Genomic DNA, 13,979 nt, shown 5'->3' with positions numbered 1-13,979 from the left:
TGCCTGGGTACAGCCCAGAGGCTTAGAGTGCGCGCGCATCAGGTGTGCATCACTTCTGGTCCAGAGGCTCCGAGTCCAGTGCGCAGTCATGTGCGCGGAGACCGCGGGACCCTTGACCCCGTGACGGTGTGGAACGCCGACGCCGGCGCCAATCCACGTCACGAGGTTGAAGGGGATATATATGGCTGTTTCATACCGCCATAGACCCAGCCAACAGGAGACCCAGACGAGCCTCGGAACACAGCATCACCAGTGAGCCCTATTTATATTTGCATATACCTATGCTTAGTGACACCTATGTAGGTGTTAGACGGCCGCACCATATTTTACCACCATGAATATACTGAACTGGTTACCAATGATGCCTTTCTTATAATTTTACCCCTTTCAGATTTTGGACATCACCCTCTATGTTCTTATGCTTGTTGCTACGCTTGATGCAGCCAATTTAGATCTACTCAAACCTGTGATGCCTACATACCCCCATGGCTCTAGATTTCTGGGCTCCATACACTAATATATGTATGATCTAGGTAGATGTCAGTCTTCTTAAATTTTGCTTTCATCACTTCTTGGTTCACAGTTTTTGTTTGTTCACTTGTTCACTCATCCTATTCACCACATGGTTCTCATATTTTTCATGGTATTTTGTTTAACACTTCACGGTTGTATTTCACATTTACCAATAATTTGTTTACTGTGGTACCTTGGCTCTCAATCCTTTCATGGATATTTCTTTCATTCAATTCCCTTCATGTCCTTCTCCCTGTTTTCATTGTTACTCATCTCCTTTGCACTTTATGATCTTTTCACCCTCATTTCCGTTCCTTCCCTTCCCTTTCTTCTTTCCCCCCTCCCCCTTCCTCTCCCCCTTTTCCTTTCCCCTTCTCCCCCTTTCCCACTTCTCCGTCACCCCTTTCATTCCCACTTTCCTCTCTCTTTTCCCTCATCTTGACACGATTTCCCTACACGCTGGCATGCTCCTCCTATTCTTGCTGTTCACCTATTATTACTCTACGTAGACCTTGGCCGTGTTTCATATCCCCTTCCCAATCACCGGGGGAGGCTCAGCTGGGTTGCTTTGTTGCTGCACACCCTCCGAGGCTCGGGTAAGCAATTCTATTACTCCATTTCACCTTCCCCGTTTTGTAATTGTGTAAAAATCTTTTACATGATATTTATTTTTGTATCCTGATATTTACAGATGTATTGTCCTGATGAAGTGGCAAACCCGCAAAACATGTTGAAATATCATGTCATCTGAACTCTTTTAAATTATATGTCTTGTTGTCTTTTTGCTATTTTTTGTATGAATACATTTTGTGAAATGTTATCAGTGGTTTGCATTATTAGCTATACCTCCTGTATATGTACCGCAATAGTCCACTTGCTGTTTCTTTCTTGGCGAGTCTGGGGTGGGGCCCATACTCCCAAATTATTCTCCTCAACTAATTTGGACGATGGTACATTTCATTGAGATATACCTTGCTTATTTTGTATTGTGAGCCTATACACTTTCTATTGTTTCAAATAGGTCTAAACCACTGCAGTTCCTAGATTAGAGTGTCATTGGCATCAACCCAGCTCTGCCACACCTTCTCAAACTTCTTGGGACAGCCCCTACTTAGATATGTAGCTTTGTAAAGGGGTATTGCCTTATTTACAATGTCTTTCCATTGGATACCGTAGGGGGTTCAGGCTTTTTCCAGCATAGCAAGATGGCTTTACGTGCGTAGAACAAAGAAAGAGAGATCATGGTCCTTTGGGCCCTACGCGATGCCACCTCCTCCACCAGGCCCAGCAAACATACTGAGACTGTCAGCGGGATGGTCAGAAAGCCTTGAATGTTACGTGGGACCGCCGTCCAAAAATCCCATATCGGCCGGCATTGCTAGAATATATGGTCAAAGTCTGCAGGATTGGTGGTACATTGCCAGCACTCCAGTGCTGCGCCAGTGCCATATATGCTGGCTATCCTTGCTGGGGTATAATACACCCTGTGCAGTAGTTTAAATTAAATGAGCCTATCCCGAGCCGGCACTAGAACCCCAAACGAGTGATCCCACGTATCATCCCAGTCATCCCCCCCGAAATCAGGTATTAAAGTGCTCCACGTGTCCCTGCATTTGTTGAGCATTTTTGGCCTTTCCACAAACAATTCTTTGTAAACTTCTGATAAAGGTTTTTTTTAGGTTTTCATCACACAGTAAAAGCTTCAAAGGGAATGACCCAAGTTCCAAGGTATCTGATCCAAACTGTGTCATGAAAGCATGTCTCAACTGTATATAGCGGAAGAAATACCAGTTAGGTAAGCCGTGTTTATCCTTAAGCTGGTTAAAAGTAAGTAATTTCCTACCCTCAACTATGTGTTTCTGTTGTTTTATACCTACCCGAGCCCAAATGATGGGTCTGGTATCGTACTCAAATGACGTAATCTGGGGTTAAACCACAAGGGGGTATCCGGTGACCATATCCCTGTCGCAGATTTCATTAGCACCTGTGCCTTGTCCCATGCGCGAACAGTGAAGCTTTCACTCTTTCAGCCAATCAGGGCTTGTAATGCACTGTTCAGCGGCGCAATGCATTGTGGTCGGTTCGGGGGACCAAACAAATGGTCAAACGACCCGTTTGTTCGGCTGTTCGTCGAACGCCCAGACAGCTAAAGTTCGCCCCGAACTTGTGCTCGGACCGAACCGTTCGCCCATCCCTAGTCAGGACCTATCAGAAGTAGAGGAATGGGGCAGCAGACAGAAATGACAATGCCCTGGATTGAGAAGAATGCACACTATGGAGGGATATACTTTGTGTGCTTCATTTCTGATGTTAGCAACCACTTTAAAAAAAAATCACAGTTGCTAGTGTGCAACTGCTTATTTGCAAAACTACATAATTAACTCATTTTTAAACTACATGATTGTAACTGCCTAATTAATACAAGTGAAGTCCTAATATCAAAAAATGCATGGTTCAAATTGGTCTAAATTCACAATCTTCGTGGCCATTGTAACTATATGCAGGTATGTAAATATGAAATGTGTAACTTAACTTTCAAAAGTGAAAGGTTCACATATGTGAACAACTGAGTAAAAGGGAGTCTGAGATTGCATTTATTATTAAGGGTGACACTGTATTTATATTTTGGTGCTGTTCCTCAGGTGTTTATGATGCCAAGACTATGGTAACCTAATGTAAACCATGCCTGTGTCTTTATTTTGCATATCCACTGAATAAGTCACTTTAGATAATATAATATAAACATTCTGAATCTGATGTGAGGGGTCTCCTATAATGCTTTACAGCCATTTTTACATTGTTATAAAAAAAATGTCACTAAAATTTGAAGATAGAGCAGCTGCAGAATAAGACATGACACCAATGCTGCTGCCAGGTCTTTCTAAATTTGGATTTGGCAGCTGTAGTTTAATGAAGCTGCCAACAAAAGGATAAGCAGATGGTCATGTTGCAGGGTTTTCATTTATGGTACAAAGACATAAGGTCACAAGTTCTTAAGAGATACTTGTCCTGAAGGTTCACCTTTTCTGCATGCAGGTTTGTCCACTTCATAGCTGTAAATGGTATTAATGTGTATTATATAGAGCTCTGTTCATGTGTATTGAATTACTAGTCCCATGTAAGTTTGCAATACACTTTTCACTGCCAAAACATAGTAACAGATACTTCAAAGTGATAGGCCTTGCAACCTACACCCATAACAAATATTTTTTTCGAACACACATGGCAGTTCATATACAGTATGTTGCTGTATTTAAAGTTGAGTCCTTTTTATCTCCATAGCCTGGCAAGTGCATAATGCTGCCAGTCACAGCGTGTACTATATGTAGAGCCAGTGTAAAAACTGATATTTTTGTTACCTTTTAGTAGAAAATCCACTTTTACAAATGTCCCATAGACTTATATGGGAACTCCTTTTTCTGTAGAGAGCCCAGGTCCGGAAAAGTGACAACGTAAAAAATCAATATGTCATGGATATCAAGTCATCATCGCCATTTACAAACTTTTTTTTTTTTTTATAGCTATGCAAGTAATTGCAGCAATGCAAGAAGCAGTGTGTTTTAGACGTTTAAAATGCATACCTATTTTTTTTTTTACTCTTTCTTTGTACATACTGTACTGAAATATTTTTAAAAAATTACAGTTTTCTTTTTTTTGTTATTATTTATGATGCGTATGATCTATTTCTTATGCATACCCGTTCTGCTCTTTCCCTCAGTTGAGTGTATGTTTGTAACACACTAGCAGTTTGAAACAAGCTCTTCCACCCAAATTAAAGTTTAGGGAAGCAGATCATGGCAACATGCTGAAATAATATATTTGTTAACTGTTCAGTAACTTAAGAAATGTATATGTTACACCATCCTTCTAGGTAAATAGCTATCACAACTTATTTAAACACACCCTTGTCTAAGTGTTTCCAAAATGGCACACTCAGCTTGTAGACCAGAATAAAAATGGGCTCATATCTATCTCCTACACTATCCACCTCATCTCTCCAGGGAAGCCTATCCCACTTTTAGCTAAAATCTATACTTCTACTTCCTCCATCGCTCATCCCTCACAAATATTACCCCTTGTATCACACGAACCTCCATTTTAGATTGTAAGCTCGCATGACTCTCTTGTATTGAATTATATTGTAATTGTACTGTTTCCCTTTTTATTTTGTAAAGCAAGGCCGGTAGGCTGGTGTTATATAAATTATGAAGGGCTGGTGGAAAATTGTTTGGGTAGCTTATATAGAGTATACAGTATCTGGGACATGTGACAGCTCGTAAACCCAATTCTCCAGTGCCTCTCATAAACTATCAGATCAGTCCAAGTAGCTGCCTGTTTTTTCACCTAGTGTGCTTAACCACTTGCTGACCAGCCGCTGTCATTATACTGCGGCAGGTTGGCACGATCCCACGAGCCGTCGTAGCTGTACGTCGGCTTCTTTAAGCGGGATAGCAGGAGGAGGTGCGGAGATGCCAATGCTGGTGACCAGCGGTCACGATGACTGCTGGCCACGAGCAATCGAGGGCACGAGAGGCAGAACAGGGACGTGTGTGTGTAAACATACAAATCCCTGTTCTGTTCTGAGAGGAGATGCAGATTGTGAGTTCCTAATAGCTAGGAACCATGATCTGTCATCTCCTATAGTCAGTCCCCTCCCCCTACAGTTATAAGACACAATCAGGGAACACAGTTAACCCCTTGATCGTCCTCTAGTGTTAACCCCTTCCCTGCCAGTGACATGTATACAGTAATCAGTGCATTTTTATAGCACTGATCGCTGTATAATTGTCAATCATCCCAAAAATGTGTCAAAAGTGACCGATGTGTCCGCCATAATGTCACAGTCATGATAAAAATGGCAGATTGCCGCCATTACTAGTAAAAAAAAATAATAAAAATGCCATAAATCTATGCCCTATTTTGTAGACGCAATAACTTTTGCGCAAACCAATCAATATACGCTTATTGCGATTTTTATTACCAAATATATGTAGAAGAATACATATCGGCCTAAACTGAGAAAAAATAGCTTTTTTAAAAAAAATTTGGGATATTTATTATAGCAAAATGTACAAAATATTGTGTTTTTTTCAAAATTGTCGCTCTTTTTTTGTTTATAGCGCAGAGATGATCAAATCCCACCTTTTTTTGTGGGAAAAAAGGACGTCAATTTTGTGTGGGTACAGCGTCGCACGACCGAGCAATTGTCAGTTAAAGCGACGCAGTGCCGTATCGCAAAATGTGCTCTGCTCATTAAGCAGCCAAATCTTCCGGGGGTGAAGTGGTTAAAGTGATTGTAAAGTCTTGTTTTTTTTTCTCTAAAAATAACAACCATGTTATACTTACCTGCTCTGTGCAGTGGTTTTGCCCTCTTCTTGGGTCCCTCTTTGGCTCTCCTGGCCCCTCCCTCCTGCTCAGTGCCTCCACAGGAAGCAGCTTGCTATGGGGGCACCCGAGCCAAGTCACAGCTCCCTGTGTCCATTCAGACATGGAACACTGGTTTCGGCCCCACCCCCTCTCTCTCCTGATTGGCTAACTGACTTTGATTGACAACAGTGGGAGCCAAAGGCACCACTGCGGTGTCTCAGCCAATCAGGAGGAGAGTCCCAGATGACCAAGGAACTTGTAGACAACGCTGGAAAGAGATATAGAACTTTTGATTTCTTTGCATCTACATTTTGCTGCATGCTTGTTCCAGGTCTGAAATTGCAGCCCATATATTTCCCTCGTGGTTGGTGCACATTAAATAATGAGATTTGTAGATTAACACAGGGAGTACACTGGGGTTGATTTAATAAAACTGGAGAGTGCAAAATTTGCTGCAGAGGTACATGGTAGCCAATCAGCTTCTAACTTGGACTTGTGAAGATAGGAGGATAGAAATGGGACTGTTCTGGGGTGGAATGTCTTCCACACCTAAAATGAGAAGTGTACCTACTGGGACCAAACGTGAAAAATAATATAAAGTGTAAACCCAATACATATATAACCTATATATACATATATAACCGTCCTAGTACAACAATCTGATATGCCACTGTTCAAATGGCCTCATAACGATTCAAATAAAAAACAGTACCAAGACCAAAATAATATGTGGTGCGATCCCAGTATGCAAATGACCCATGTTCTAATTCAACAATCTGGTGTAACACTATTTAAAATCTCTGTGTGGCTCATGAAACATACAAAAAATAGTGTGAACGACAGTGCCTGTGTTTAAAACATTTGTGAAAGCATAAAAAACTGATATCCTTCTAGTGATACCCTCTGATAACGGTTGATAATTATGCTAAAGAAAATGCTATGTGCACAAATAGTCCATATGCCATGATAATGGAAAATAGCAGAAGAATAATAAAAAGTGACAAGTGCTCTTCATAAGCTGTATTCTGTGTTTCTTATAAGTGCCCTATAGGTAATGCACTCACCGGAACCATTCACCCCGCACAGGGGTATTACGCTTTCACAGTATCTGCCACTGTGTAGCAAACAAAGGGCCTTTTCCTGTTTCAGCTGGTTGTTTCCGTGTTTGCGGTGTAAGACATAAGGGTCTCCTTCAACTTTCCCTTTTTAGCTCATTTGCTGTGGTATCAGCTACCTGTACCCCCAGTACAGCAACACTTTCGATTAGGAGAGAGCAAGGCACTAGTCTGAGACAGTCGGTTTCTGACAGTAAACAGGCTTTGTTCGGCTCCAGTGCCCCTTCCTCCTCCTCGGGAATGCCGCAGACTGACACCCCATGGTGGGAATCTGGGGAGAGAGTGATGTGCCGTTCAATCAAGCTTTCAAAGAAAACGAAACTGGAAGCTGATTGGTTTCTATGCAGAGCTGCACCAGATTTTGCAATCTCCAGTTTTAGTAAATCAACCTCACTGTTTTTAATAAGCTGGCTGACTTGTAGACTTGGATTGTGGAAGTGATCAGTAAAGCTCAACAAATGAGTAGAACTGCAAAGCTGGATGTGAATGTAATGAGTAGGGATAAGGTTTGGGTCAGACCTGGGTTTGAATTGAACCTAGCCCATTCGCAGAGCATCTAAAGTTTTGCAGCCATTTCCATCAATTCACCTGCCTGAACTCCAAATGCTACTGTAAGGTAGTGATGGGCTTTATGTTCGGGTTGAACATGAGTTTGACTCGAACATGAGTTCAACTTGAACATTGGCTGTTCGCCGAACAGCGAACAATTTGGGGTGTTTGCGGCAAATTCAAAAGCCGCAGAACACCCTTTAAAATCTATGGGAGAAATCAAAAGTGCTAATTTTAAAGGCTTATATGCATGGTATTGTCATAAAAAGTGTTTGGGGACCTGGGTCCTGCCCCAGGGGACATGTATCAATGCAAAAAAAAGTTTTAAAAACGGCCGTTTTTTCGGGAGAAGTGATTTTAATAATGCTTAAAGTGAAACAATAAAAGTGTAATATTCCTTTAAATTTCGTACCTGGGGGGTGTCTATAGTATGCCTGTAAAGGGGAGCATGTTTCCCTGTTTAGAACAATCTGAGAGCAAGATGAAATTTCTAAAGGAAAAAAAGTCATGTAAAACTACTATCGCTACTATCACTACTAACTACTACTACTACTGTAAAACTACTATCGCTAGCGCCGGCTATAATGAATTGTCGGTCCGGCAATACACATAAAAGTTAATTAATCAAAACGGCATGGGATTTCCCCACAGGGGAACCCCGAACCAAAAATTTTTTAGAAAAATGGCATGGGGGTCCCCCTCAAAATTTATACCAGACCCTTCAGGTCTGGTATGGATATTAAGGGGAACCCCGCGCCAAAATTAAAAAAAAAATGGCATGGGGTCCCCCTCAAAATTTATACCAGACCCTTCAGGTCTGGCATAGATTTTAAGGGGAACCCCGTGACAACATTTTTTAATAAAATGGTGTGGGGTCCCCCCAAAAATCCATACTAGACCCTTATGCAAGCATGCAACCTGGCAGGCTGCAGGAAAAGAGGGGGGACGAGAGAGCGGCCCCCCTCCTGAACCGTACTAGGCCACATGCCCTCAACATTGGGAGGGTGCTTTGGGGTAGCCCCCCAAAGCACCTTGTCCCCATGTTGATGGGGAGAAGGGCCTCATCCCCACAACCCTTGCCCGGTGGTTGCGGGGGTCTGCGGGCAGGGGGCTTATCGGAATCTGGAAGCCCCCTTTAACAAGGGGACCCCCCTGTGTGAATTAGTAATGGGATACAAATGTACCCCTACCATTTCACAATAAAAGTGTCAAAAAGGTTAAAAAACACAAGAGATGGTTTTTGACAAGTCCTTTAATTTCTTCTTCTTTCCGCTTCTTCTTCCATCTTCTTTCTTCTGGTCTTCCTTCGGTGTTCTTCTTCTTCCTCCATCTTCTTCTTCTCCATCTTCTTCTTCATCTTCTTCTCGCTCCGCTCTTCTCGTCCCGTATCTTCCTCCGGCTTCTTCTCCGCTCCACCTGCAAGATCCGCCTCAGTGGGAGTCTTCCACTGTGTGACGCTTCGGTTCTTCTGACACTTCTTATTTAAAGGAGGGCAGGGCCACCCGGTGACCCCGCCCTCCTCTGACGCACGGGGGCTTCACAGGGACTTCCCTATGGCTTTCCCCGTGTTGTCAGAGGGGGCGGGGTCACCCGGTTACGTAAATGGACGAGAAGAGCGGAGGAAGAAGAAGATGGAGAAGAGGAAGATGGAGGAAGTAGAAGAACACTGAAGAAAGACTGGAAGAAAGAAGATGGAAGAAGAAGCAGAAAGAAGAAGAAATTCATAAAGGACTTATCAAAAACTTGTCTATTGTGTTTTTTAAACTTTTTGACACTTTTTTGTGAAATGGTAGGGGTACATTCGTACACCATTACCAATTTACACGGGGGGGCCGAGATCTGGGGGTCCCCTTGTTAAAGGGGGCTTCCAGATCCTGATAAGCCCCCACACCTGCAGACCCCCACAACCACCGGGCAAGGGTTGTGGGGATGAGGCCCTTCTCCCCATCAACATGGGGACAAGGTGCTTTGGGGGGCTACCCCAAAGCACCCTCCCAATGTTGAGGGCATGTGGCCTGGTATGGTTCAGGAGGGGGGTGCTCTCTTGTCCCCCCCTCTTTTCCTGCGGCCTGCCAGGTTGTGTGCTCGGATAAGGGTCTGGTATGGATTTTTGGGGGGGACCCACGCCATTTTTTTTTTAAATTTTGGCGCAGGGTTCCCCTTAAAATCCATACCAGACCTGAAGGGTCTGGTATGGATTTTGAGGAGGACCCCCACGCCATTTTTTTTTAATTTTGGCGCGGGGTTCCCCTTAATATCCATACCAGACCTGAAGGGCCTGGTATGGAATTCAGGGGACCCCCACGCATTTTTTTTTTAATTTTGGTTCGGGGTTCCCCTGTGGGGGGATCCCATGCCGTTTTTATCAATTAACTTCTATGTGTATTGCCGGACCGACAATTCATTATAGCCGGCGCTAGCGATAGTAGTTTTACAGTAGTTAGTAGTGACAGTAGTTTTACATGACTTCTTTTCCTTTAGAAATGTAATTTTGCTGTCAGATTGTTCTAAACACGGGAAACATGCGCACCTTTACAAGCATACTATAGACACCCCCAGGTAGTAGTGATAGTAGTGATAGTAGTTTTACATGACTTTTTTTCCTTTAGAAATTTCAGTTTGCTGTCAGACTGTTCTAAACACGGGAAACATGCGCCCCTTTACAGGCATACTATAGACACCCCCAGGTATGAAATTTAAAGGAATATTACACTTTAATTGCTTCACTTTAAGCATTATTAAAATCACTGCTCCCGAAAAAACGTCCATTTTTAAAACTTCTTTTTGCATTGATACATGTCCCCTGGGGCAGGACCCAGGTCGCCAAACACTTTTTATGCCAATAACTTGCATATAAGCCTTTAAAATGAGCACTTTTGATTATTCATGTTCGAGTTCCATAGACTGATGGTGTTCGCGTGCTCAAACATATTTTTTGCCTTTTCACATGTTCTGGATGCGAATCGAAGTGGGGGGTGTTCGGCTCATCCCTACTGTAAGGTAAACATAGTCTTGGGGTTCTTGTATTAAGTCATTGACCATATATAGTCAATGACCTCACCAAGGATCCCTGGCACTGTCTTTGCATTACCATGGCCCTGGGGTTCTGTCATTTAGCAAAGCGAGTATGTTGTTGAAACATCATCATGATGATTCATTTAATGTTTATGTAGTGTATATTTATTTTTTATATATATATTTTTTTCAGATTCTTTATTTATACAAAAAAGGAAGCAGTAAGAACATTATTACATCACATTCAAACTAGTACAAACATAAATCTTTTCTTATAACCTTATAACCTAATTTTTTTAAGGGCGGGAATAATATTCCCCAGATTATACAACTATATATATATATATATATATATATATATATATATATATATATATATATATATATATATAAAGTTTACCCTTGCCCATATATATAACCATATCCATATTCACCCGTAGTCTTTACCACCCAGGCATACTCCTATCTTTGTGATCTAGACGAGAAGAGAATGCCTGCGTGGCCTCCGATTTTGTTCCGTGAACTTCCTATTGGATGTCCTGTTCCTCCCTTTTATTTTATTTTTTACCTATTACCCCGAAAATAAAACTCAACCCCAAAAAAAACAAAAAAAACTAACCCCCCCCTTCCTTATCTCACTTTCCTATGGGGGCCGGGCGACTTCCACATTCTTGCATGATTCCTAGACGGACGGACCTCCCTCCTCAGTTGTGTTCCCCAACAATCTCTTCCCCTCTTCTGAATATACATAAGTGTCCCACTCTGCCCATATTTTAGTTAACTATTCTTTTTTATTTTTGAGCCGAGAGCACCAAGTCCTCCATGGCCCCAACATTTCTGACCCTATTAAGCAACGATTCAATTGATGGTGGCTTTGGGTCTTTCCAACTCAGAGTAACACAAGCTTTAGCAGCATTAACTAAATGGCATAGAACAGAGTTTTAATATGCCTGTAAAGGGATTTGTGAGCAATGAAGCATAAAAAAGGTGGGGTCATCTGGTATTGGAACGACTGTAAATTTTTGGGAAATCCTTTGTACCTCCAACCAGTATTGTCTGATCTTTGAACAGGATCAGAATATATGGACTAGGATCCCTTGTTCCTTGTTACATCGCCAACAGCGATCTGAGGCCTCTGGAAAGTCTTGACGGGGTGTAATACCATCTCGTCAGTAATTTGTAATTGGACTCCTGAGTCCACGTACAAATCGATGAGTTCAATGACAAATATATTATCTTCTGTCGTTGAGCCGGCGTAAAGATCTTATTAAGGTCTCTTTCCTACTTTCCAATTCTGAGCATCTCAAAGTCCTCTGAAGGGATAATTAGCAATGCGTATATCTTAGAGATCGTCCGGGGGTGAGGTTCTTTCTCCTCACAATATAATGTCAGTGAGGCAACTGTAGGCCATGTCTGGGGTTTCCCATAATGGGGAACAATGGTGGTTGTGCCGATGAATATTTGGGGTTCTGACAGATCTTTGAGCCTATCCGCAAGGTAGGGCCTGTAAAGGGATGCATTTAAAGAGAGTCTGGTAATGTTGCGTAACATCAAAGTGCTCTACGCAAAGGTACCGGACTGACCTGTTGTTCCATATATGTATACAACTTAAATTCTGTATGTCACCACCAGTAAATCACTCTGCCTATATGGGCTGCTTGATGATATTTAGATACATCCGGGACTGCTACACAACCAAAGCACTTGGGTATTATCATGAGGCTTCTACTAATCCTTGGTCGTTTATTCGTCCATATAAATTTGGTGAAAAGGGTACCTATTTGATGAAAAAAGACTGCTGGGATAAATACAAAAATTTCGGCAGGATACTCATTTTGATAATATTGCTTAGACCAAACCACAAATGCAGTCCTTGGTGCCATTTATCTAGTAATGCGTGGACTGAGTTGTATAACGGTGAAAAATTTACTGTGAAAGTATTGCCTAGATTTGATGGAATATGCGTACCCAAGTATTTTAGCACTGCAGCTACCCATTTAAAACTGAAATGAGGTTGTACCGGTAAGGGCAATGCAACTCCCATGGCCTTTATATATTTTTTAATGCTCTGTTGCTATTCTTGTAAGTTGACCTTGGGTGTTCTGAAAGGCGCCTATAAATAAAATGAATTATTATTATTAATTACATTACAGGATGCTGTGATTGTTAATGGATTTACATCTGGGGACATTTTTATCCTTTTTAAAAATGTAATTTTAATGTTGTGTTTTTAAATGACCTTTTCATTGTCTAGGTGAGTTTATTTACATTTAACATTGTGGGAATGAGTAATAAGGGGTATTAATGTACCCCTGTACTCATTCCTCTGGGAGGGGATGGATATCTGATAGCCCCTGTCCTTTTGGGAGACAGATGTGGGGAAGATTCCTTATCTCTCATTTAGCCTATGTAGCCAAAGTGTCTTGCAAGGGGAAGCTTTACTTCCCTCCCATGTGAGGTACCCACCAAATGTTGAAAGGCATTTAGACTGGTCTGGTATAGTAATGGGAGCCTGTCCTTCTTTTCCCGGCTTTCCATGCTGCATGCCTGGATAAGAGTCTGGTTCAAATTTTAAGCAGAACCCCACATGGTATGTTCATGAAAAATGGCATATGGTCCCCTTTAAGATGAAAACCAGGCTCTTGTCCAGGCATGCAGCCTGGGTGACCAGGAAATGGAGGGCACTGAAGCGTGTTGCTTCCCCTTTCCTCAACCAGAACAGGACACATGTTTTTCAATATAGGGAGGGTACCTTGCAAGAAGTAGGGTTGGGGTGGAAAATGCCTCCTCCTCACATCTGGTTCCCTAAACAGGATGTGGGGGTTATGAGGAGGATTTATAGGAAAACCTAAAAGCTCCCTTTATAATAGGAGGAAGACTGGATATGCTCCCCTTCCTAGGGGGATACATACAAGGACACATTATTAGTTATTCTAACAAAAACCAAATATGGTCAATGGTGTCACCCTGGATCCTCTAATGAGATTATTTACATCAAACTGATCTCTTTTACATAGTTACCTAAAAGTTTTGAAAACACAAGACATTGCCTACATTTTTTTGTTTAAAGGATCTGTTAGCTTTATGACTGCTACCATGGTTACTTTGACACTGAATGTTGCTTAGGGGCTCCACTTAGGTGACCATAATCCTGTAAGGTGGAAGCCGCTGTAAAGGTGCAGGCTGGGGGTCCTGACTCAAGGCACACTGCAGAGATATGAAAAGAAATGCCGCTCCCAGGACTAACACACCTGGATGAGTGCTCCCGCCCTACTCAACCTCTTAGGTGTGGGCTCTGCACTGATATGTGGAAGAGGAAACGGATCCTGGACAGCCGCACTCAATGAAAAAGGCATCTTTATGGAACAAAAGTAAATAAAATCCAAAATACAGTCACATCAGAGGTGGATGGTACAGGAA

Source organism: Aquarana catesbeiana, linkage group LG02, assembly GCF_042186555.1.
Source record: "Aquarana catesbeiana isolate 2022-GZ linkage group LG02, ASM4218655v1, whole genome shotgun sequence".
Lineage (NCBI taxonomy): Eukaryota > Metazoa > Chordata > Amphibia > Anura > Ranidae > Aquarana > Aquarana catesbeiana.
Note: the sequence above shows the minus strand (reverse complement) of the source record.